Source organism: Oncorhynchus keta, chromosome 19 (genome assembly GCF_023373465.1).
Source record: "Oncorhynchus keta strain PuntledgeMale-10-30-2019 chromosome 19, Oket_V2, whole genome shotgun sequence".
Lineage (NCBI taxonomy): Eukaryota > Metazoa > Chordata > Actinopteri > Salmoniformes > Salmonidae > Oncorhynchus > Oncorhynchus keta.
The window spans coordinates 17,510,857-17,531,667 of record NC_068439.1 but is presented as its reverse complement, the minus strand read 5'-3'; the positions used below and the strand labels follow the sequence as shown (position 1 = coordinate 17,531,667).

The following is a 20,811-nucleotide window of genomic DNA, read 5'->3' as shown; positions in this document are numbered from 1 at the left end:
CTGCACCCGCATGCCGACTAGCATCACCACACTGGATGGTTCCGACCTTGTGGAATATGTGGACACCTATAAGTACCTAGGTGTCTGGCTAGACTGCAAACTGTCCTTCCAGACCCATATCAAACATCTCCAATCGAAAATCAAATCAAGTCGGCTTTCTATTCCGCAACAAAGCCTCCTTCACTCACGCTGTCAAGCTTACCCTAGTAAAATTGACTATCCTACCGATCCTCAACTTCGGCGATGTCATCTACAAAATCGCTTCCAACACTCTACTCAGCAAACTGGATGCAGTTTATCACAGTGCCATCCGTTTTGTCACTAAAGCACCTTATACTACCCACCACTGCGACTTGTATGCTCTAGTCGGCTGGCCCTCGCTACATATTCGTTGCCAGACCCACTGGCTCCAGGTCATCTACAAGGCCATGCTAGGTAAAGCTCCGCCTTATCTCAGTTCACTGGTCACGATGGCAACACCCATCCGTAGCATGCGCTCCAGCAGGTGTATCTCACTGATCATCCCTAAAGCCAACACCTCATTCGGCTGCCTTTCGTTCCAGTACTCTGCTGCCTGTGACTGGAACGAATTGCAAAAATCGCTGAAGTTGGAGACTTTTATCTCCCACACCAACTTCAAAAATCAGCTATCTGAGCAGCTAACCGATCGCTGCAGCTGTACATAATCTATTGGTAAATAGCCCACCCATTTTCACCTACCTCATCCCCACAGTTTTTATTTATTTACTTTTCTGCTCTTTTGCACACCAATATCTCTACCTGTACATGACCATCTGATCATTTATCACTCCAGTGTTAATCTGCAATATTGTAATTATTCGCCTACCTCCTCATGCCTTTTGCACACATTGTATATAGATTCCCCTTTTTTTTCTACTGTGTTATTGACTTGTTAATCGTTTACTCCATGTGTAACTCTGTGTTGTCTGTTCACACTGCTATGCTTTATCTTGGCCAGGTCGCAGTTGCAAATGAGAACTTGTTCTCAACTAGCCTACCTGGTTAAATAAAGGTGAAATAAAAAATGAAAAAATAAAATTGCCACTGGCTGAGTTGGATGTTGTTGTCAGATTAACACGTTTTCCATCATGCACTATGTTCAACTACTTCAATGCTCAAACTATCTGTAAGTCTCAGACAGAGCATTAATAGATACAGGTGTTTAATTGTAGGCCTAAAACTTTAAATAGATTGAATGCACAGTTTATCAGCTTTATTTAGTTATAGTCTGTCACCTTGTAAAATGTTGGTGCTTTCTGTCTGAGTGAATCTGTGTCTTGTTGGACATAGGTTAGTGCCTCTCAGTTTTCTGTCTGCCACTGTCTATCTCTGTCTGCCACTGTCTATCTCTGTCTGCCACTGTCTATCTCTGTCTCTCTTTCATTATGTCTCTCTCTCTCTATGTTCTTCTGCTCCATGATGTTGCCCATTGCTATTCTTCACCAGATAGTGAATCGTTCAAGCCCCATTTGCTCTGAATGTCTTTTAGCATAATTCAATAAAGATTTGCGGCATTCTGTCATCTGTTACCATGACGACATCTCTACCGGGGCCAATCAGGGCCCGTGGAATCCTCGTCATCGGTAATATTAGCGATAATAACGTTAATGGCGTTTCTGAAAATGCAGCGCTCCTGATTATTATTACGATGGTAATGATGATGATGATTAGACATTGTTGTTTCGTTACGCTGCCCCATCTCCCCCTCCCATATCAACATCCTCCTGTAGTACTCTTAATGCAGGACAGGTTAATGACCCTCCCCCCTTACTCTCTCCCATCAGACATTACTGAGGTTCTTAATGGACTGGAGACTCATTGCCTTTTACTGTGATGACCTTCATGGCTGTGATAACTTTCATGGCTGTCACCAAGCAGTCAACTCTGAGAAGTATGAAGCACCATCAGCATTGAAGTATCATCAACACTTGTCAAAAGCAATCTTAAAAATAAATCCCCATACAAATGGTTTCTCTCTCTCTCTCACACACACATACACACTGCCTCAAGTTTTTCAAAATTATAAATGTATAAACTTCCATCGAACTTTGTGCGTTACATTTATTTTCATATTGACTTCTGTTCCTATTATCATCAATTGTCTCTAATTATCTCATTAAGCATATCTTAATCAGAACTAATGAGTTAGATTTGTCTGAGAACCGCTCTTGATAATCAGTGTCAGTTTCTCTATCAGTGGCTCAGTTGCTCACCAAAAACCTTACATGTCTCTTACATGCCGATCAGACCGTTCGTATGTTGATTTTGTCCACCCACAATAGATGCGATCAGGACACGCAGGTTGAAATATCAAAATAAACTCTGAACCAACTATATTCATTTGGGGACAGGCTGAAAAGCATGAAATATTTATGGAAATTTAGCTAGCTAGCTTGCTGTTGCTAGCTAATTTGTCCTATTTAGCTAGCTTGCTGTTGCTAGCTAATTTGTCCTAGGATATAAACATTGGGTTGTTATTTTAACTTAAATGCACAAGGTCCTCTCCTCCGACAATTAATCCACAGATAAAAGGGTAAACCACGTTAATTTCCAGTAATCTCTCCTCCTTCAGGCTTCATCTTTTTCTTTGGACTTTATATGGTGCTTGGCAACCAACTTTAAGGTGTATAACCTCTACCAACTGGACTGGAGTATGGACCTCAGTTCATGTTGCAGTCACCCATGTGGGTATATGCTCCTAAAAACCAATGAGGACATCGGAGAGACGGGACTTGCAGCCCGTCAAGTGTCACAAATAGAACCAAGTTCTATTTTAGCGCCTGGTTACGCAAATGGTCATTGATGCGTGCGAGCAGAGTGGGTGCAATGATTGAATAACATGTATGTGTACATTTATTTTGCAACGTTTGCACACACACACGCAACGTGAGAGGTGTGGTCAGCATGTTAGCATAGAATCACATATAAAGAGATACCTAATTTACAAAACTATTCAGAGCCTTTGCTATGAGACTCGAAATTGACTCGAAATTGAGCTCAGGTGATGTTTCCATGAATCATCCTTGAGATGTTTCTACAAATTGATAGGAGTCCACCTGTGGTAAATTCAATTGATTAGACATGATTTGGAAAGGCACAGATCTGTCTATAGAAGGTCCCACAGTTGACAGTGCATGTCAGAGCAAAAACCAAGCCGCGAGATTGAAGGAATTGTCCATAGAGCTCCGAGACAGGATCGTGTCGAGGCCCAGATCTGGGGAAGGGTATCAAAACATTTCTGCAGCATTGAAGGTCTCCATCATGGAATGGAAGAAGTTTGGAACCACCAAGACTCTTCCTCGAGCTGGCCCCCCAGCCAAACTGAGCAATTGGGGGAGAAGGGCCATGGTCAGGGAGGTGACCAAGAACACGATGGTCAGTCTGGCAGAGCTCCAGAGTTCCTCTGTGGAGATGGGAGAACCTTCCATATGGAGCACTCCACCAATCAGGCCTTTATGGTGGAGGGGCCAGACGGATGCCACTCCTCAGTAAAAGGCACATGACAGCCTGTTAGGAGTTTACAAAAGACACCTGAAGACTCTCAGACTATGAGAAACAAGATTCTCTGATCTGATGAAACCATGATTGAACTCTTTGGCCTAAATGCCAAGCATCACTTGAATCACGTCTGGAGGAAACCTTGCACCAGCCCTACGGTGAAGCATGGTGGTGGCAGCATCATGTTGTGGGGATGCTTTTCAGCGGCAGGGACTGGGAAACTAGTCAGGATTGAGGCAAAGATGAACGGAACGAAGTACAGAGAGATCCTTGATGAAAACCTGCTCCAGAGCCGTCATGACCTCAGCCTTGTATGAAGGTTCACCTTCCAACAGGACAACGACCCTAAGCACACAGCCAAGACGATGCAGGAGTGGCTTCGGGACACATCTCTGAATGTCCTTGTGTGGCCCAGCCAGAACCCGGACTTTACCCTGATCGAACATCGTTGGAGAGACCTTCAAATAGCTGTCTAGCAATGCTCCCCATCCAACCTGACAGAGCTTGAGAGGATCTACAAAGAAGAATGGGAGAAAGTCCCCAAATACAGGTGTGCCAAGCTTGTAGCTTCATACCCAAGAAGACTCTAGGCTGTAATCACTGCCAAAGATGCTTTGACAAAGGTCTGAGTAAAGCGTCTGAATACTTATGTAAATGTAATATTTACAATTTTATTTTTAATAAATTTGCAAAAATTAAAATAAAATAAACTGTTATTGCTTTGTCAGTATGGGGTATTGTGTAACTAGACTGACTTTATGACCAAAGTGATCATATTTACACTTTGTAGTCAATTTTGACACTAGAATAAATGTGTCTGGCTAACATCGATGCCACATGATCCACTTTCTACCAGAGAAATTGTTCATGCCTTAATGCCTTCAGTTGCTCTTTAATGGAATGTTTTTTATAACATCTTTCATACCTGTCTTGCCATACTCGCGTTGCTCTCCAGATAGGGGTAAGTTTGCCATACTCGCGTTGCTCTCCAGACAGGGGTAAGTTTGCCATAAACTGGCCTCCCTTGGGTTCTCAGTTGATGGTACTGATCACAGCTGGCTCCCTCGTGAACTACAATCCCGACGCTCTGTCTAAATGCAAAAACGCCTCACTTGCGATACAGTTTTGGAAATATTTGGAATGTAACTTTTATACTGTATAAGTGAGAAAAAAGATACACCCCCGCAGGGTTGGGTAGGTTACTTTCTAAATGTAATCCATTACAGTTACTAGTTACCTGTCCAACATTTTTATCAGTGTAACTTTTTGATTAGCCAAACTCAGTAACATAATCTGATTACATTCAGTTACTTTTAGATTACTTTCCCCTTAAGAGGCATTAGAAGAATACAAAAATGTATGTTACCAATTAAATGACATCTATTGCAGGATAAATCAATGTTAAAGTTTGCATAGCTGGCATGTTAAATTTTACTTTATGGGTAGGTTATGTAGGCTTCTTCTAACCCATCACTTTCTACTACATATAATAATATGGTTAAATTATATCTTTACATTAAAAACAAAGTCTATCAGAATTCCAGTCATTCCAATAAATGTTATACCCCTTGATCTTCAAGAACAGGACTTGGAATATGGAAGTATAGATTATCCAAATTGTTTTACCTGAGCATGACCCCAAAACTAAGGACTTATTAGCCAGCCCTACTCTGTTGTTTATGATTTTGTTGTCATGGAGGACTGATTGGGCTCATTTGATTCGAGTTGAAAAATAAATGCTGCGCTCATGTAATGGCCTGCTTTGAGAACTACTGAAAAGTGCTATTTACATGTGAAAAATGAATGCCATATGCTGCGTTTGCTATAGGCCTATTGTTTACCTTTTTGTTGGTGACATTTTGATATCTTGATAATATGCAGCTGTTTAAAGGACAAATCTACAGATTAAATAATAACTAAACGGTCGCCCCGCCTCTGTTTTGATAAAATGCAGAGGGTTGGGCCTGGAGAAATGTACCCACTCTCAGATTAATAGACAGAGCTATGGATGCAAGGACTGACCCTCCACAATATCAGAAGTATTGTTTTAACCATGTTATGAGGCTAATAATATATGCCATTTAGCTGACGCTTTTATCCAAAGCGACTTACAGTCATGTGTGCATACATTCTACGTAAGGGTGGTCCCGGGAATCGAACCCACTACCCTGGCGTTATAAGCGCCATGCTCTACCAACTGAGCCACAGAACATTTACAGTCTTTACAAACATTGGAATAAAACAAGTCTATATTTTGGTTCTCATGGAGTGTGACAGTTGAACTAAACTCATGAGGTATTTATAAAGTTATATTATTTAAGAGTCAATAGGGCTATGGATGTATTTATTTACTTTGTATCAGCGTGAATTGGATTGAGAAATAAAAGCCCCAATTTTATTCCATAGGCTTCAATCCACACAATGCAGCTGTTCCAAGAGTGCATTGTTCACCGGCTGTCCACTGGTTTCAAAAACATTGATTGATAGGCTGCTTAAATTTCTTGAATTCAACCCTGCACATGCTTACACACACACACACACACACACACACACACACACACACACACACACACACACACACACACACACACACACACACACACACACACACACACACACACACACACACACACACAAACATATCAATCTGACACAATAGTTGTCTGCTCTACTTACAGAGGGCTAGTGGCTATGGGGCTCTTCAGGGGCTGTCTCTTATTATGCTGCCAACCCTAAAACAATGTAAGCATTGTTCCTCAGTCTGTTTGGGAATAATCAATGGGCAAGTGTGCTTAATGTACCATTTAACCATTTCACCATTGTAGATTCTCTTTTAGCCTTCACAGACATGCACTTTGCAAGTGGGCCATCATCACACACGTTTAATTTATTTTATTTCACCTTTATTTAACCAGGTAGGCAAGTTGAGAACAAGTTCTCATTTACAATTGCGACCTGGCCAAGATAAAGTAATAAAATAATCCTCATCATTCATCACATGACAGAGGATAGTGATGTGTTGCATGATTATGTTTTGATGTAGAAGTATGTAATATAAATGAAACATATCCCAAGGTTCCTATTTTAATATGGGTCCTCAACCCATCCTGTTTTTGTTATGATTGATCACTTCAAGATATTACCTCCCCGGTCACATGTTCTATCAGCTGTGCACCAGCATATCCGCCTGTTTACAATCAGAAGACAGACCAGAATGGGGAACCCCGCATGAGCAGAACTGGTAAAACACACTCACAGTAAACGACAGAATATATAAATTATTTTTTATTTATATTTTATTGGGAAACAACTCTTGTGTTTGCATGAAGTTGCTATTTTGTTTTGTCTTTATCGAGCTGCATGTCGGAAGTGTACAGCTGGGCCTGTGTGCAATGCTCTTGCAGCTAGCCTGAAGAAAAAAAAACTAGCGAGACAGTTTAACGATTAAATTATATTACGAGCCATCAGCAACGCAGTGGCATAATACATGCTTTGCTTGCTGTTGTAAATATGCATGGTGTTGCTACCTAGTTAAAGACATGTTTGTTGGTCTACCACCATGTTGTTGGACAACTAACGTTAGCTGCTAAGTCATGCCAATATTACACACTAACATTGCGGTGAAAATGTGTCTGTTCACCTTTTCTGTTATTAAAGCTATAATTTTGTTAACTGTCTATTTATCCTGTGTTCACATTCGGTCGATGCATTTTGAGACATTCAGTTGGCCTCTACTTCGAATCTGTTGTTTGCTAGTTAGCTATGCACTAGCCTACCTGTTTTTATTATGTCCAAATTATAGTTGCCAACAACACTTGTGGCCCAGTATAAGGCATTGATTTATATTAGGTAATTGCAGGGCGTTTGCATAGTGTAGTGACAGTTGAGTCAGGTTGTATCCAGAGCTGTTTCGGAGTCCAGACAGGAGAGGTCTGTCCAGTAAGAACCGTTCTGTCAGCGTCGACCCTATGATCTCTGAGCGAGGTACGCTGACTGCAGGGAAGCAGCCAGTCTAACCTGTTACTGAAGACATATCTAATCCGTAACTCCTTGTCTGTCCATCCGGATAGTCTACCCAAGCCGAGTTATAGGTGCCGGTTTGGAGATAAATGTAGGCTCAGACTGTTTCTTTACAGATTTCCACCCATTATACAATCCGGAGTTCCGGATTATAGATCTAGCTAGTTATTGTCCAGGCCGCCCTGCATTTGATCTTTCTAGGACACCCATGCGCAAATGCTACCTAGTCTCTATAGCAGGGGCATAGCAAGAAAGTATCTAAAAAAAATAATAATAATAGTGTATTTTACACCCCTGCTCTATAGAGCTCGCTGAGATTACAGCTGTAGGGAAAACAAATCCCTAGGTAGTGGATAGAAAGAAACCTTAAAAGGAACCAGACTCATGGTTGAAGCTGATTAGTTATGGACATGTACAAAACTGTGCTAGGCTAGGGGCAGTATGATGTTTCTTGCCTATGATTGTCTTCATACTTTGTTCCTTGTGTTTGCTCCGGGTGTGTGTGTGTGTGTGTGTGTGTGTGGGGGTTGTTTCATGTCTCAAGCACTGAGAGACAAAACATTTCAGGATCCCGGTCTGCACCCTGGCCTGCTCAGGATCTGTGGTAGCCTATAGGCTGCATCCCCAATGGCACCCTATTCCCTACATAGTGCACTAGTTCCTTTGGGCCCTGGGGGCAAGTAGTGCACTATATAGGGAATAGGGTGCCATTTGGGATCTAACATTAGCCTGTGTGTTGGTCTGGGAGCTCCTGTAGACCATGGGACTAGAGCCCTGTACAGCAGTAATATGGAGGTAACTGTGTGCTGAAGTTTAGGCATGTGAGTTTGTTTAACAGGGGTTCTCTCTTTTTCTCTTAATTTTCTCTTTTTTTCACCTAGCATGGAGTTTATGGCACCAGGTCTCTAGTCCTAACTCTTCCTGTCAGCTCTGATCAGAGCAGCTCCTCTTGCTCCAATTCAAGGAGCTATATTGGCATGGGAAACATAGTTAACATTGCCAAAGCAAGTGAATTCGATAATAAACAATTTAAAACATGAATAGTAAACATTACTCACAGAAGTTCCAAAAGAATAAAGAAATGTGTGTGTGTGCGCAGTGTTGTAATCATGTACAAATAGTTAAAGTACAAAAGGGAAAATAAATAATCGTCAATATAGGTTGTATTTACAATGCCGTTTGTTCTTTACTGGTTGCCCTTTTCTTGTGGCAACAGGTCACAAATCTTGCTGCTGTGATGGCACACTGGAATTTCACTCAGTAGATGAGTTTATCAAAATCAGGTTTGTTTTTTAATTCTTTGTGGGTCTGTGTAATCTTAGGGAACTGTGTGTCTATGGTCATACATTTGGCAGGAGGTTTGGAAGTGCAGCTCAGTTTCCATCTCATTTTGTGGGCAGTGTGCACATAGCCTGCCTTCTCTTAAGAGCTCTTCTCTTGTGGGCCAGGTCTGCCGACGGTGGCCTTTCTCAATAGCAAGGCTATGCTCACTGAGTCTGTACATAGTCAAACGCTTTCCTTAAGTTTGGGTCAGTCCTCTCTGTTTAGGGCCAAGTAGCATTCTAGTTTACTCTGTTAAAAATATATATATATATATTTCCAATGTGTCAAGTAATTATCTTTTTGTTTTTTCATGGTTTGTGTTTGTGAACAGAGCCCCAGGACCAGCATGCTTAGGAGCTTCTTCTCCAGGTTCATCTCTCTGTAGGTGATGGCTTTGTTATGGAAGGTTTGGGAATCACATCCTTTTAGGTGGTTGTAGAATGTAATATCTCTTTTCTGGATTTTGATAATTAGTGGGTATCTCTCTGAGTTTATTATGAGGAGGATCATAAACATCCTGTCTTTCCCTGTAGGATGACATCACAGTAGCTTATAGTGTTGGTAGGTAGACAGACTAGTGCTGTCAACAGAACAGCAGGTGATGAGTCTGTGTCAGCAGCTGACATATATAGTTAGGGCTAGCTAGGCTTACATCCAGAAAGGCTTACAGTTGAAGTAGAGTAGTTTTGCTGTGTGGGGAGTACGAGGTGATCCACCACCTGGATTTGATCCTATGTAGCAAAATTTGAAATGTTTTTAAAAATATTTTACTTTGGTGTAAAGTGGAGACTCAAAGCAACAAAATGGTATATCATCCACTGCAGTTGAGGAACAATGGGAAAGTAATTCTACATTGAAAGTTGATAAACTTGTAACCCCACTTTTTAGAAAATGGCCCTTGAATGTTTTGGTACACATACTGGAGAGCTCTTATTTGTCTACACCCATTCAGCATTGTCGACACCCTCTTAAGCCTTAGCTCCACCCATCTCTTTAAGGATTCATATGTAAGGCCATGTACTGAACAGAGTGAATACGGTAGTCTAGTAAACAACTAAAGACTGTAAGTAGAAGAATAAAGTAGTAGTAAAAATACACTAGTCTTTGGCCTGTATCCTGATCTGACTTTGGTGCCGGTCAGGTTGTTCTTCACATCACCGTCTCTGGTGAACATGCACTATATCAAAACCCAATCCAAGTTTAGTTTATTTGGCACATGCATGGGATAAAGGTGTAAACGGTACAGTGAAATGGTTACTTGCATAGTAGCCTTTTGTTTAAACATCTAGCTAGCTAAACAATGAACCATAATCCCAACTCATTCTACCACGCATGAATCTGCAGGTAGCTAAAGATAACCAACTAAGTTCAATGTTAGCAAGCTAGCTAATATTAAGCTATAACTAGCAATGCAAATGTTCTGAGATGCCAATAATATTACTAATCAGATCATACATGTAACGTTAGATAGTCAGCGAGCCAGCTAATGTTAGCTAGCTAACAGTATGCTTTAACTTGCAATGAAATTCGCTTTCTGACAAAATTAGAAACGTATAATATCTGAAAAATATAGCTAGACTCTTCCCCGTCTATATAGATGACCGCTTCTCTGTCATGTAGTTGCCATTTGTTTGAAAATGTAATCCGGAGACAGGTGTTTTTATACAACAGCCTCTCTCATCTCTCAGCTTCCACTGATTTAAAAACTTGGGCAACTTGTTCATAACAACCACTGTTGTTCGCTGTTTCTTTTCTTCTAATTTAAAAAAAAACTAAAATCAGGGATTTCCTCATTGTTACATGCTGAAAATGAATCACAATCGTCAAAAAGTAGTCCATCACAACGTTTTCCCACTGAAATTTGTCTATAGTGCTATTAACCTCAAGGCAGCAATGGAACACTTTTTTTTCAATTCTTAATGATATCTTTAACAAACAAACAGCGTTAGAGGATTATCCACACATACTGAGCCTCTGATGTTATAGACAGGAGCATGCTTCATGGTAGACTAATCCAAACTCATTTCTTGGCCTGTCCAGCCCATCCATTATCTTAGCCGATCATGGTGTCGTGTCTTTGGCTATGCCGGATTAAGTGATATGACATGCTATTCTATAAAATCATTTATCCGTAATTAATATTACCTGATTGAGCTAATCATGTAAATGTAATTAACTAGAGTCGGGCACCACAAAATAATATTTATAGAGCTGTTATCTTCTGAATAAACTCTTAAAGACATAGTAATATTTTACATCAATAGCAGTCAATATCAATCGTCATCTTAATTAAGTCTCATCTGAAAGTTGTAAATTCTTAGTTATCTGCACGAAACCTGGCTAACAAGTTGAATCAGCAATACAAAATTGGGTTTAATTATTTATTTACTAAATACCTAACTAATCACACAATTACACATACACATAATTAAATCATAACTTGATTACAAATTACATCATAAAGGAAAACGTCCCTAGTGGGCGGAACAGATATGACAGCTTGTTACACAAAGGAAAAGTGGCTGGGTTTGAGTGAAGGAGCGGGAAGACTGAGGAACAAAGGCGAAGCTGTGCTATCATACATACAGTATCTTATGCATTCTAAATTAACGCCTATTTGGAAAAGGAAAATGCAATAAATATTTACTCAGAGCTGCGCTTCGGTAGGTTGGTGGTAGATGAAAGGCCGTGTTGCCCAACCGAGTCCTTTGAAGAATGTCTCTGGTTGTCAATTGAATACTTTTGTAGTAACGTCGATGGGTGATAGACGGGATACTCTGTCTGTTCCTTCCTAACCCTCGTTGCATCTGCTGTTGCTAACTCGATGGCTAGGAGGTATCACTTCTGTAGTGAATAAGAGTTCAAAGTTCATACCATTCGCAACCAAAGCTCACGCTGATGTTGGCTTCGTTCTGTAGTTATTATCTTAACCATTCTGACATTGGACCGTTGTCCTCACATCCTCAGAATAGGAAGTTATATTGTCGTCAAGGGCTTATATAGGAAGGGAGAGGAGGGCGTGTTTGAAAAGTTTTATAGCCCATGTCCCTTCACAGGGGCGGACCACTGATTGAGCAGAGCCCTGTCTCACATTTTAGAAGCTAAAATCACATTTCATCCCATCACAAATAATTTAATATTCAAACATTTAAATTGAACAACAATTCCATGTGAATCTGATAACTCTGTGTAGACTTTCCACTGTAGAGTTTGTCATCTGATCATTGATGAGAATGTCTCAGATGACAACCGAACTGACATAATTTTCATTAAGTACCAAAGCACATGTTCAATTGGTCGGATTACCAGAATATAGTTAATTTCCCCACACCTTCTGATGTTCCCTGAATCTCTATGTTAACCAAGGGTTTTGCAAATGTAACCTCAGTAGGGTAGAGAACGGAAAAAGTGGGAAGAGGTATTTATGACTTGTCATAAACCTAACCCCCATGCCAACGTCATGACAATGGCTAGCGGGAAGGTTCCTGTATTCTTCTGTGGATAAACTAACTAGGCTCATAATTTAAATGTTATTCGTATTTACAGATGGCATACAAGTTTGTTAAAGCACATGAAAGCTCACATGTTCCCGAAGGCATTTTTGTAAAAAAAAATCAATTTAAAATAACTTAAAATGCCTCTCCTGCCTCCCGGGTTCCACAGTGGTTAAGGGCGCTGTACTACCAGAGACCCTGGGTTCGCACCCAGGCTCTGTTGTAACCGGCCACGACCGGGAGGTCCGTGGGGCGACTCACAATTTGCCTAGCGTCGTCTGGGTTAGGGAGGGCTTGGCCGGTAGGGATATCCTTGTCTCATCGCGCACCAACGACTCCTGTTGCGTGCCGGGTGCAGTGCACGCCAACCAAGGTTGCCAGGTGCACGGTGTTTCCTCCGACACATTGGTGCGGCTGGCTTCCGGGTTGGATGCGCGCTGTGTTAAGAAGTAGTGCGGCTTGGTTGGGTTGTGTATCGGAGGACGCATGAGTTTCAACCTATGAGACAAGATGGTAGCTACTAAAAACAATAGGATACTACAAAATTGGGGAGAAAAAGGGGGTAATTTTTTTTTTTTTTTTTTTTTTTAATCCTCTCCTGTGATGTGCTACATGCCCTCTAGCTTCTTGAAACAGGTTACACTAGGCATAGTGAAGAAGACTGAAGACTGAACCAATCTGTATAGACTACTTCCACTAAGATGGACCCTCAGTCACATGAAAGTCGTAGTCTTCTATACTAGCACTGAAGTACCCTGCTCTTTCTGTTGTTCCTCAGTGTATTCTGCTGTTGTCAGAACTCAGAATGTGTAGTTTATCTGCTGTTCTACAGCAACATAATCAGACTGACTGAAAGCAGAAGAAAGTCTTTATGGTTCTGGCCAGAAACTACACAGCCCCTCTGTCTAGCTCAGTTTATATCCAATTTGTTTTCTACCATTTCAGGTCTTCCAAGTCCTCAATCTTTCTTTTAATTGGAGTGGAGAGGGAGGGAGGGAGAGGGACTTCACCTCTTCACAGCAGGCATGAAGTGATGTGCTGTTTACAGTAAAGAGGAAGTGAATCATTATGTTGGTTTATTAATCTCCCTGAGGGAATGAAAGTGTAGCTTTGTATTTCACTTGCATGTCTCATTTTATTTTGTAAGGCATTTGTCAAATTTAGCTTTCTGTTTCTGTAATGTGTTGTCATACGCTGTACAAACGACTACATAAGGCTAATCATTGTTTCTGGCTGGGATCATGTAGAGGTCAGGACGAGGACTCTAATGTGTGTCGTAATAATGTCTGTTAATGGCTCAGACTGCTAAGGGTGTCCTCATTCCCCAAATGTCTGGATCGTATTCATTAGTGCACACTGTAGCAAAACATTTTTGCGATGGAAAAATAACAAGCGTTTCTTATTGGACAAGTCCAGGTTTCCCCTGTTTCAGTCCGTTTTGTTATGTTTGGTACCGAGTGGGTATGGCACAGTTTTTCACACAAGTGGGATTTAGTGGGCCTTGTTTCAGTATGCTAAATCACAGGCAAGTATCTTATCTTATCCCAGTACATGCTTGTAGATAACTTTACATTGCTATTTACCTATTGGTTGATTAATGCCTTCCGTTATGTATGTATTTGATTACATAAAAGATGAATGCGGTGAACTATTGACTTATCTTTTTGCGATATGTGGTAAATTATGCAGTAGTTCATTTGCGTTGATTATTGCACTGAGAAGTTTGTCGTTATTGTTACAGAAAATGAGTTGACACTCTGAAATATATAACTTCAGAATAGAAGTGAAGTCTTCCTCCAGGCATGGCCACCCGCACGCACACCAGGCCTGGAATTTTAGGTGCAAGGCCATTTGGCCTTCGAGGTGCTCAACCTGCCAGGGCACCAAGGCCAACTGGAAAAACACTAACTATTCTGTTAAGTGTATGTACAGTGGGGCAAAAAAGTATTTACTCAGCCACCAATTGTGCAAGTTCTCCCACTTAAAAAGATGAGAGGCCTGTAATTTTCATCATAGGTACACTTCAACTATGACAGGCCAAGACCAAAGAGCTGTCAAAGGACACCAGAGACAAAATTGTAGACCTGCACCAGGCTGGGAAGACTGCATCTGCAATAGGTAAGCAGCTTGGTTTGAAGAAATCAACTGTGGGAGCAATTATTAGGAAAAGGAAGACATACAAGACCACTGATAATCTCCCTCGATCTGGGGCTCCACGCAAAATCTCACCCCGTGGGGTCAAAATGATCACATGAACGGTGAGCAAAAATCCCAGAACCACACGGGGGGACCTAGTAAATGACCTGCAGAGAGCTGGGACCAAAGTAACAAAGCCTACCATCAGTAACACACTACGCTGCCAGGGACTCAAATCCTGCAGTGCCAGATGTGTCCCCCTGCTTAAGCCAGTACATGTCCAGGCCCGTCTGAAGTTTGCTAAAGAGCATTTGGATGATCCAGAAGAAGATTGGTAGAATGTCATATGGTCATGAAACCAAAATATAACTTTTTGGTAAAAACTCAACTCGTCCTCCAAACACGACAAAGAATGCTGAGTTGAATCCAAAGAACACCATACCAACTGTGAAGCATGGGGGTGGAAACATCATGCTTTGGGGCTGTTTTTCTGCAAAGGGACCAGGACGACTGATCCGTGTAAAGGAAATAATGAATGGGGCCATGTATCGTGAGATTTTGAGTGAAAACCTCCTTCCATCAGCAAGGGCATTGAAGATGAAATGTGGCTGGGTCTTTCAGCATGACAATGATCCCAAACACACCACCCGGGCAACGAAGGAGTGGCTTCGCAATACTCATTTTAAGGTCCTGGAGTGGCCTAGCCAGTCTGCAGATCTCAAACCCATAGAAAATCTTTGGAGGGAGTTGAAAGTCCGTGTGCCCAGCAACAGCCCCAAAACATCACTGCTCTAGAGGAGATCTGCATGGAGGAATTGGCCAAAATACCAACAGTGTGTGAAAACCTTGTGAAGACTTACAGAAAATGTTTGACCTCTGTCATTGCCAGCAAAGGGTATATAACAAAGTATTGAGAAACTTTTGTTATTGACCAAATACTTATTTTTCCACCATAATTTGCAAATAAATTCATAAGTCCTACAATGTGATTTTCTGGATTTTTTTCCTCTCATTTTGTCTGTCATAGTTGAAGTGTACCTATGATGGAAATTACAGGCCTCTGTCTTTTTTAAGTGGGAGAACTTGCACAATTGGTGGCTGACTAAATACACTGTCATAAAAATAAAGCAAACACTTAAACAACACAATGTAACTCCAAGTCAATCACACTTCTGTGAAATCAAACTGTCCACTTAGGAAGCAACACTGAGGTGGAAATTATAGGCAATTAGCAAGACACCCAATAAAGGAGTGGTTCTGCAGGTGATAACCACTGACCACTTCTCAGTTCCTATGCTTCCTGGCTGATGTTTTGGTCACTTTTGAATGCTGGCAGTGCTTTCACTCTAGTGGTAGCATGAGACGGAGTCTACAACCCACACAAGTGGCTCAGATAGTGCAGCTCATCCAGGATGGCACATCAATGCGAGCTGTGGCAAGAAGGTTTGCTGTGTCTGTCAGCGTAGTGTCCAGAGCATGGAGGCGCTACCAGGAGACAGGCCAGTACATCAGGAGACGTGGAGGAGGCTGTAGGAGGGCAACAACCCAGCAGCAGGACCGCTACCTCCGCCTTTGTGCAAGGAGGAGCAGGAGGAGCACTGCCAGAGCCCTGCAAAATGACCTCCAGCAGGCCACAAATGTGCATGTGTCTGCTCAAACGGTCAGAAACAGACTCCATGAGGGTGGTATGAGGGCCTGACGTCCACAGGTGGGGGTTGTGCTTACAGCCCAACACGTGCAGGACGTTTGGCATTTGCCAGAGAACACCAAGATTGGCAAATTCGCCACTGGCGCCCTGTGCTCTTCACAGATGAAAGCAGGTTCACACTGAGCACGTGACAGACGTGACAGTCTGGAGACGCCGTGTAGAACGTTCTGCTGCCTGCAACATCCTCCCGCATGACTGGTTTGGCGGTGGGTCAGTCATGGTGTGGGGTGGCATTTCTTTGGGAGGCCGCACAGCCCTCCATGTGCTCGCCAGAGGTAGCCTGACTGCCATTAGGTACCGAGATGAGATCCTCAGACCCCTTGTGAGACCATATGCTGGTGCGGTTGGCCCTGGGTTCCTCCTAATGCAAGACAATTCTCGACCTCATGTGGCTGGAGTGTGTCAGCAGTTCCTACAAGAGGAACGCATTGATGCTATGGACTGGCCCGCCCGTTCCCCAGACATGAATCCAATTGAGCACATCTGGGACATCATGTCTCACTCCATCCACCAACGCCACGTTGCACCACAGGACTGTCCAGGAGTTGGCAGATGCTTTAGTCCAGGTCTGGGAGGAGATCCCTCAGGAGACCATCCGCCACCTCATCAGGAGCATGCCTAGGCGTTGTAGGGAGGTTATACAGGCACGTGGAGGCCACACACACTACTGAGCCTCATTTTGACTTGTTTTAAGGACATTACATCAAATTTGGATCAGCCTGTAGTGCGGTTTTCCACTTTAATTTTGAGTGTGACTCCAAATCCAGACCTCCATGGGTTGATAAATTTGATTTCCATTGATCAATTTTGTGATTTTTGTTGTCAGCACATTCAACTATGTAAAGAATAAAGTATTTAATTAGAATATTTAATTCATTCAGATCTAGGATGTGTTACTTTTGTGTTCCCTTTATTTTTTTGAGCAGTGTACTTTTTTGCCCCACTGTAAATGTTGGGAGTATTTTAGTAATAATATTACATTATTGTGTAGCTTTTTCTCCATCTGATTGGGTGGGTGGGCCTGTGCCTTCCCAGGCCCACCCATGCCTAGGCCCTCCCAGGCCCACGCCCCTCCCCCACAGGGGGAATCTGGAGCAGATTCCATGCATGAGCAGCACAGTCAATGGGTGTGATGTGGGGGTAGGACCCCTCCACTTTAGAGCAAGCAGCCTTATGTTTGCCTTCATGGTGACTGCATTGTCTGTCACCAGTGCAAATACCTTCTGTGGTCGAAGGTCATTGACTGCCTTCAGCTCATCTGCAGTGTAGAGACCGGCGTGTCTGTTGTCCCTTGTCTGTGCTCTTGTAGAATACTGGTTGAGGGGTGGAAATGATGTGGTTAATTATTCCTTGCCCACGAACATTCGACCACCCACCAGAGATGATTGCAATAGTCTGCTTTCGCTATGATTTGTTTGATCTTCACTTGAATTCTGAACTCTGCATCCAGCAAATGAGTAGATGAGCATGTCTGGTTCGATGGGTGTATGCTGGGCGAAGAACATTCAGAAATCTCTTTCAATACATATTGCCTGTGAGCGTCAGAGGTGAACCAGTTGCAGACACAGCTTGAGCAAGACATTCATCATTTCTCTGACAATGTACCTCCATTGAGTTAAAAAAAGAGGTTCTGATTCCAGGAGGACCATGAGCTGTTGCTATCTATAAGGTGTCTGATACATCATTTTCACCTCTGACAGAAGTCCCTCATCTTCTATTCGAGGTTGCTTGTGAGCGCTGAGGGAACTTTATGCACTTGGCCAGATGATTCTGCATCTTTATTTGCGTTCTTCACATATGATTTGGCACAGTATTTGTAAATGTACAGAGCTTTTTCTTTTAAATTAGCTGCAGTGAAATGTCTCCACACATCAGATAATGCCCGTGGAATTTTCCTGTAAAGATTAGTAAAAAAAAATCTAAATACGATTCCATATACAGATAAATAGTTAAGCAGTTAGATTAAACAACTCCTTTGTAATATAAATGTTTTAATGGGTGAATTAACACTCCTCAGTTAGCAGGCTCAAGCAAGCTAAAACCCACATGGTAGCAAACACTAACTAGCAGAAATTTAAGTTAGAAATAATTTAAACACACTTTGCTGTAGGCTACTAGTTAGACAAAAACAATATCATTAAATATATTCACCCCACCCAGTATTGTAATCAAAACTTACCAGAAAGCATGTAGTCCTTGTCTCCAGTGTAGTAGTGTGTGCTCAATAGCATCTCATTAGTGTGCAAGATCTTGAGAATCAGCTGTCCTTGTGATGGCAGAATGCACTGTGAACGCAGAGGGTTGCAATTCCATTGAATTGAGGACAGTTTAACCAAAAGGTTCACTGTTAGCTTAAATTGATCAAAAAATAGTTATAAGCTAAATTCCCGGGCTTAACTTCCCATGGTAAATTCCGTTAATTGTCCAGAAAGTTTCCGACCCTTTGCAACACTAGTTAGTTCATAAAAGGAAATCAGTCAATTTAAGTAAATCCATTAGGCCCTTATCTTTGGATTTCATGTAACTGGGACTAGAGATATGCATCTGTTGGTCACGTATACCTTTTCAAATGGTTTTTTAGCACCATACACGCTGTCTACTAGCTGCTCGGTACAGTTAACCTGGGATTGATCCATGAAGAGCTTACTTCTCCAGTGGCCATTGAAGGTGAGCATTTTCCCGCTGAGGTCGGGGCCCTACATTCTAGAACAGTCAGGTCAATACCCTGTGAGGACGACCAACCCACACATGCGCTTCCCTGAGACTGTTTGTGCAGAAATTCTTTGGTTGTGCAAACCCAGTTTCACCAGCTGTCCGGGCAGCTTGTCTCAGACGATCCCGTAGGTGAAGAAGCTGGATGTGGAGGTCCTGGGCTGGCGTGGTTACACGTGGTTGTGAGGCCGGTTGGATGTACTGTCATCCTCGAAAACGCCGTTGGAGGCGGCTTAGAGAAATTAACATTCAATTCTTTGACAACAGCTCTGATGGACATTCCTGCAGTCAGCATGCCAATGGCACTCTCCCTCAACTTGAGGCATTGTGTTAAACTACAAAACTGCACATTTTAGTGTGGCCTTTTATTGTTCCCAGCATAATTTGCAGCTGTGTAATGATCATGCTGTTTAATCAGCTACTTGATATGCCACACCTGTCAGGTGGATGAATTATCTTGGGAAAGGAGAAATGCTCACTAACAGGGATGTAAACAAATTTGCACAAATTGAGAGAAATACGCTTTTTGTGTGTTTGGAACAATTCTGGGATATTTTATTTCAGCTCATGAAACATGGGACCAACACTTTACCTGTTGTGTTTATATTTTTGTTCAGTGTAGTTGTTACATTTCTAAATATTGAGATTGGAACTCTCCCTTTTAATAATGGTTTGGTTGGTCTATATTGGGCCATTTGAAGATGAAGGCTGTCATCTTACATGATTAGAGGACCTTGAGATGCTGGAACTGCTGCACTGCTAGTAGCTTCTGTTACATGTTCTGATTCTTCTGTAAAAGACATGAAACTTACACAGCCCGTGGCCTGACAGCGAGCAGTCATAGAGTTTGAGGAACTAGACGATCAGGCACGTCTGAAACACATCAAACTATTTTCAGAATCCATTCTAGTTCAAAATGAGGAAACGCAACCCATTATTTACCTATTCACAGCATCTCTCTGTCTCTCATTGGAGATTAGTTCTAATTATTTAATGGGATAATGCCTTTTTAAAAGGGGGAGAAGAAAAACTGAAATTACTTAAAGAAGGCATTAGTCTTTGTGAAGAACAGATGTTGCCGAGGCAAACGGGAGCATGCATTATGCATATAAAATGATTTATTTTGGTAGCGTGCACGGCTGATTTATGGAAGCCCCGTTCCATGTGCCTCGTTAATGGGTTTAAGGAGATGCCTTTTGTAAAGGTGATTTCCATAATTAATAAAGGGACATCCATAATGTGTGCGCTGCTGCAGTGGAAGGAGGCATGTGTTATGTAGGCTAGGTCTAATGTGTGTACACACCAACACATTGATAACCTGTGAGGCCTATCCATGATGAAGAACAGACAGAAGGAGTTGTTTAACCTAAATAAGATAAACAGGGTTTTATTGAGGATGTTATAAAATGTTGGTGTTTTTTAATGAAAGACGTGTGTGGTTTAGGCTAATTCTGGAATGGAGATGCTCGATGGCCTATCGTATTATGCGAAACATCATGATTTTTCTCTTTTGATACTGTAGGACTTAGACACTACAACGTCATGGAAATCAGACTATTTGTCACATCTCCCACATAGAGCTGTCAGTCTGAACATTCCCTGGGCTATCTTTATTCCCTACTTTCTCCATGGAAGTGGTTGTTTTTGTGCACAAGTCACTATCATTTGCATACACATTTTCATGTCAATTTACATAATGTTATTTTCCACTTCTTGTTCTTGTCCAATCTGTCTTATTACAGTGTAGGCTGTCAGCAATGTTTGAAAGCCACTCAGCACACATTACAGTAGTCTAATCTCCATGCAGCAATGAAGACAGTCATCTGATCTATCAGTTCCTCCTTCACTATTGTCTTGTTGAATTCCCTTCACTAGTGTTGTGTTGAATTAATTTGGTGT

At 41.9% G+C, this 20,811-nt stretch overlaps 1 protein-coding gene across 4 annotated transcripts in view; it reads left to right on the top strand.

Annotated features, from left to right (window-relative positions):
• Positions 1-6,645: 6,645 nt before the first annotated feature.
• The window catches only part of LOC118397954 (TBC1 domain family member 5-like), a 48,393-nt gene continuing 34,227 nt past the window's right edge, over positions 6,646-20,811 (top strand). The window contains exons 1-3 of one of the 4 annotated variants that reach the window (XM_052469897.1): positions 6,743-6,760; positions 8,756-8,822; positions 9,194-9,243. The gene's annotated coding sequence lies outside the window, so the exon portion shown is untranslated. Of the gene's footprint in view, positions 6,777-8,755; positions 8,823-9,193; positions 9,244-20,811 lie in introns of all 4 variants that reach the window. The other 3 variants (XM_035792819.2, XM_035792818.2, XM_035792821.2) reach the window with 3 other exon arrangements.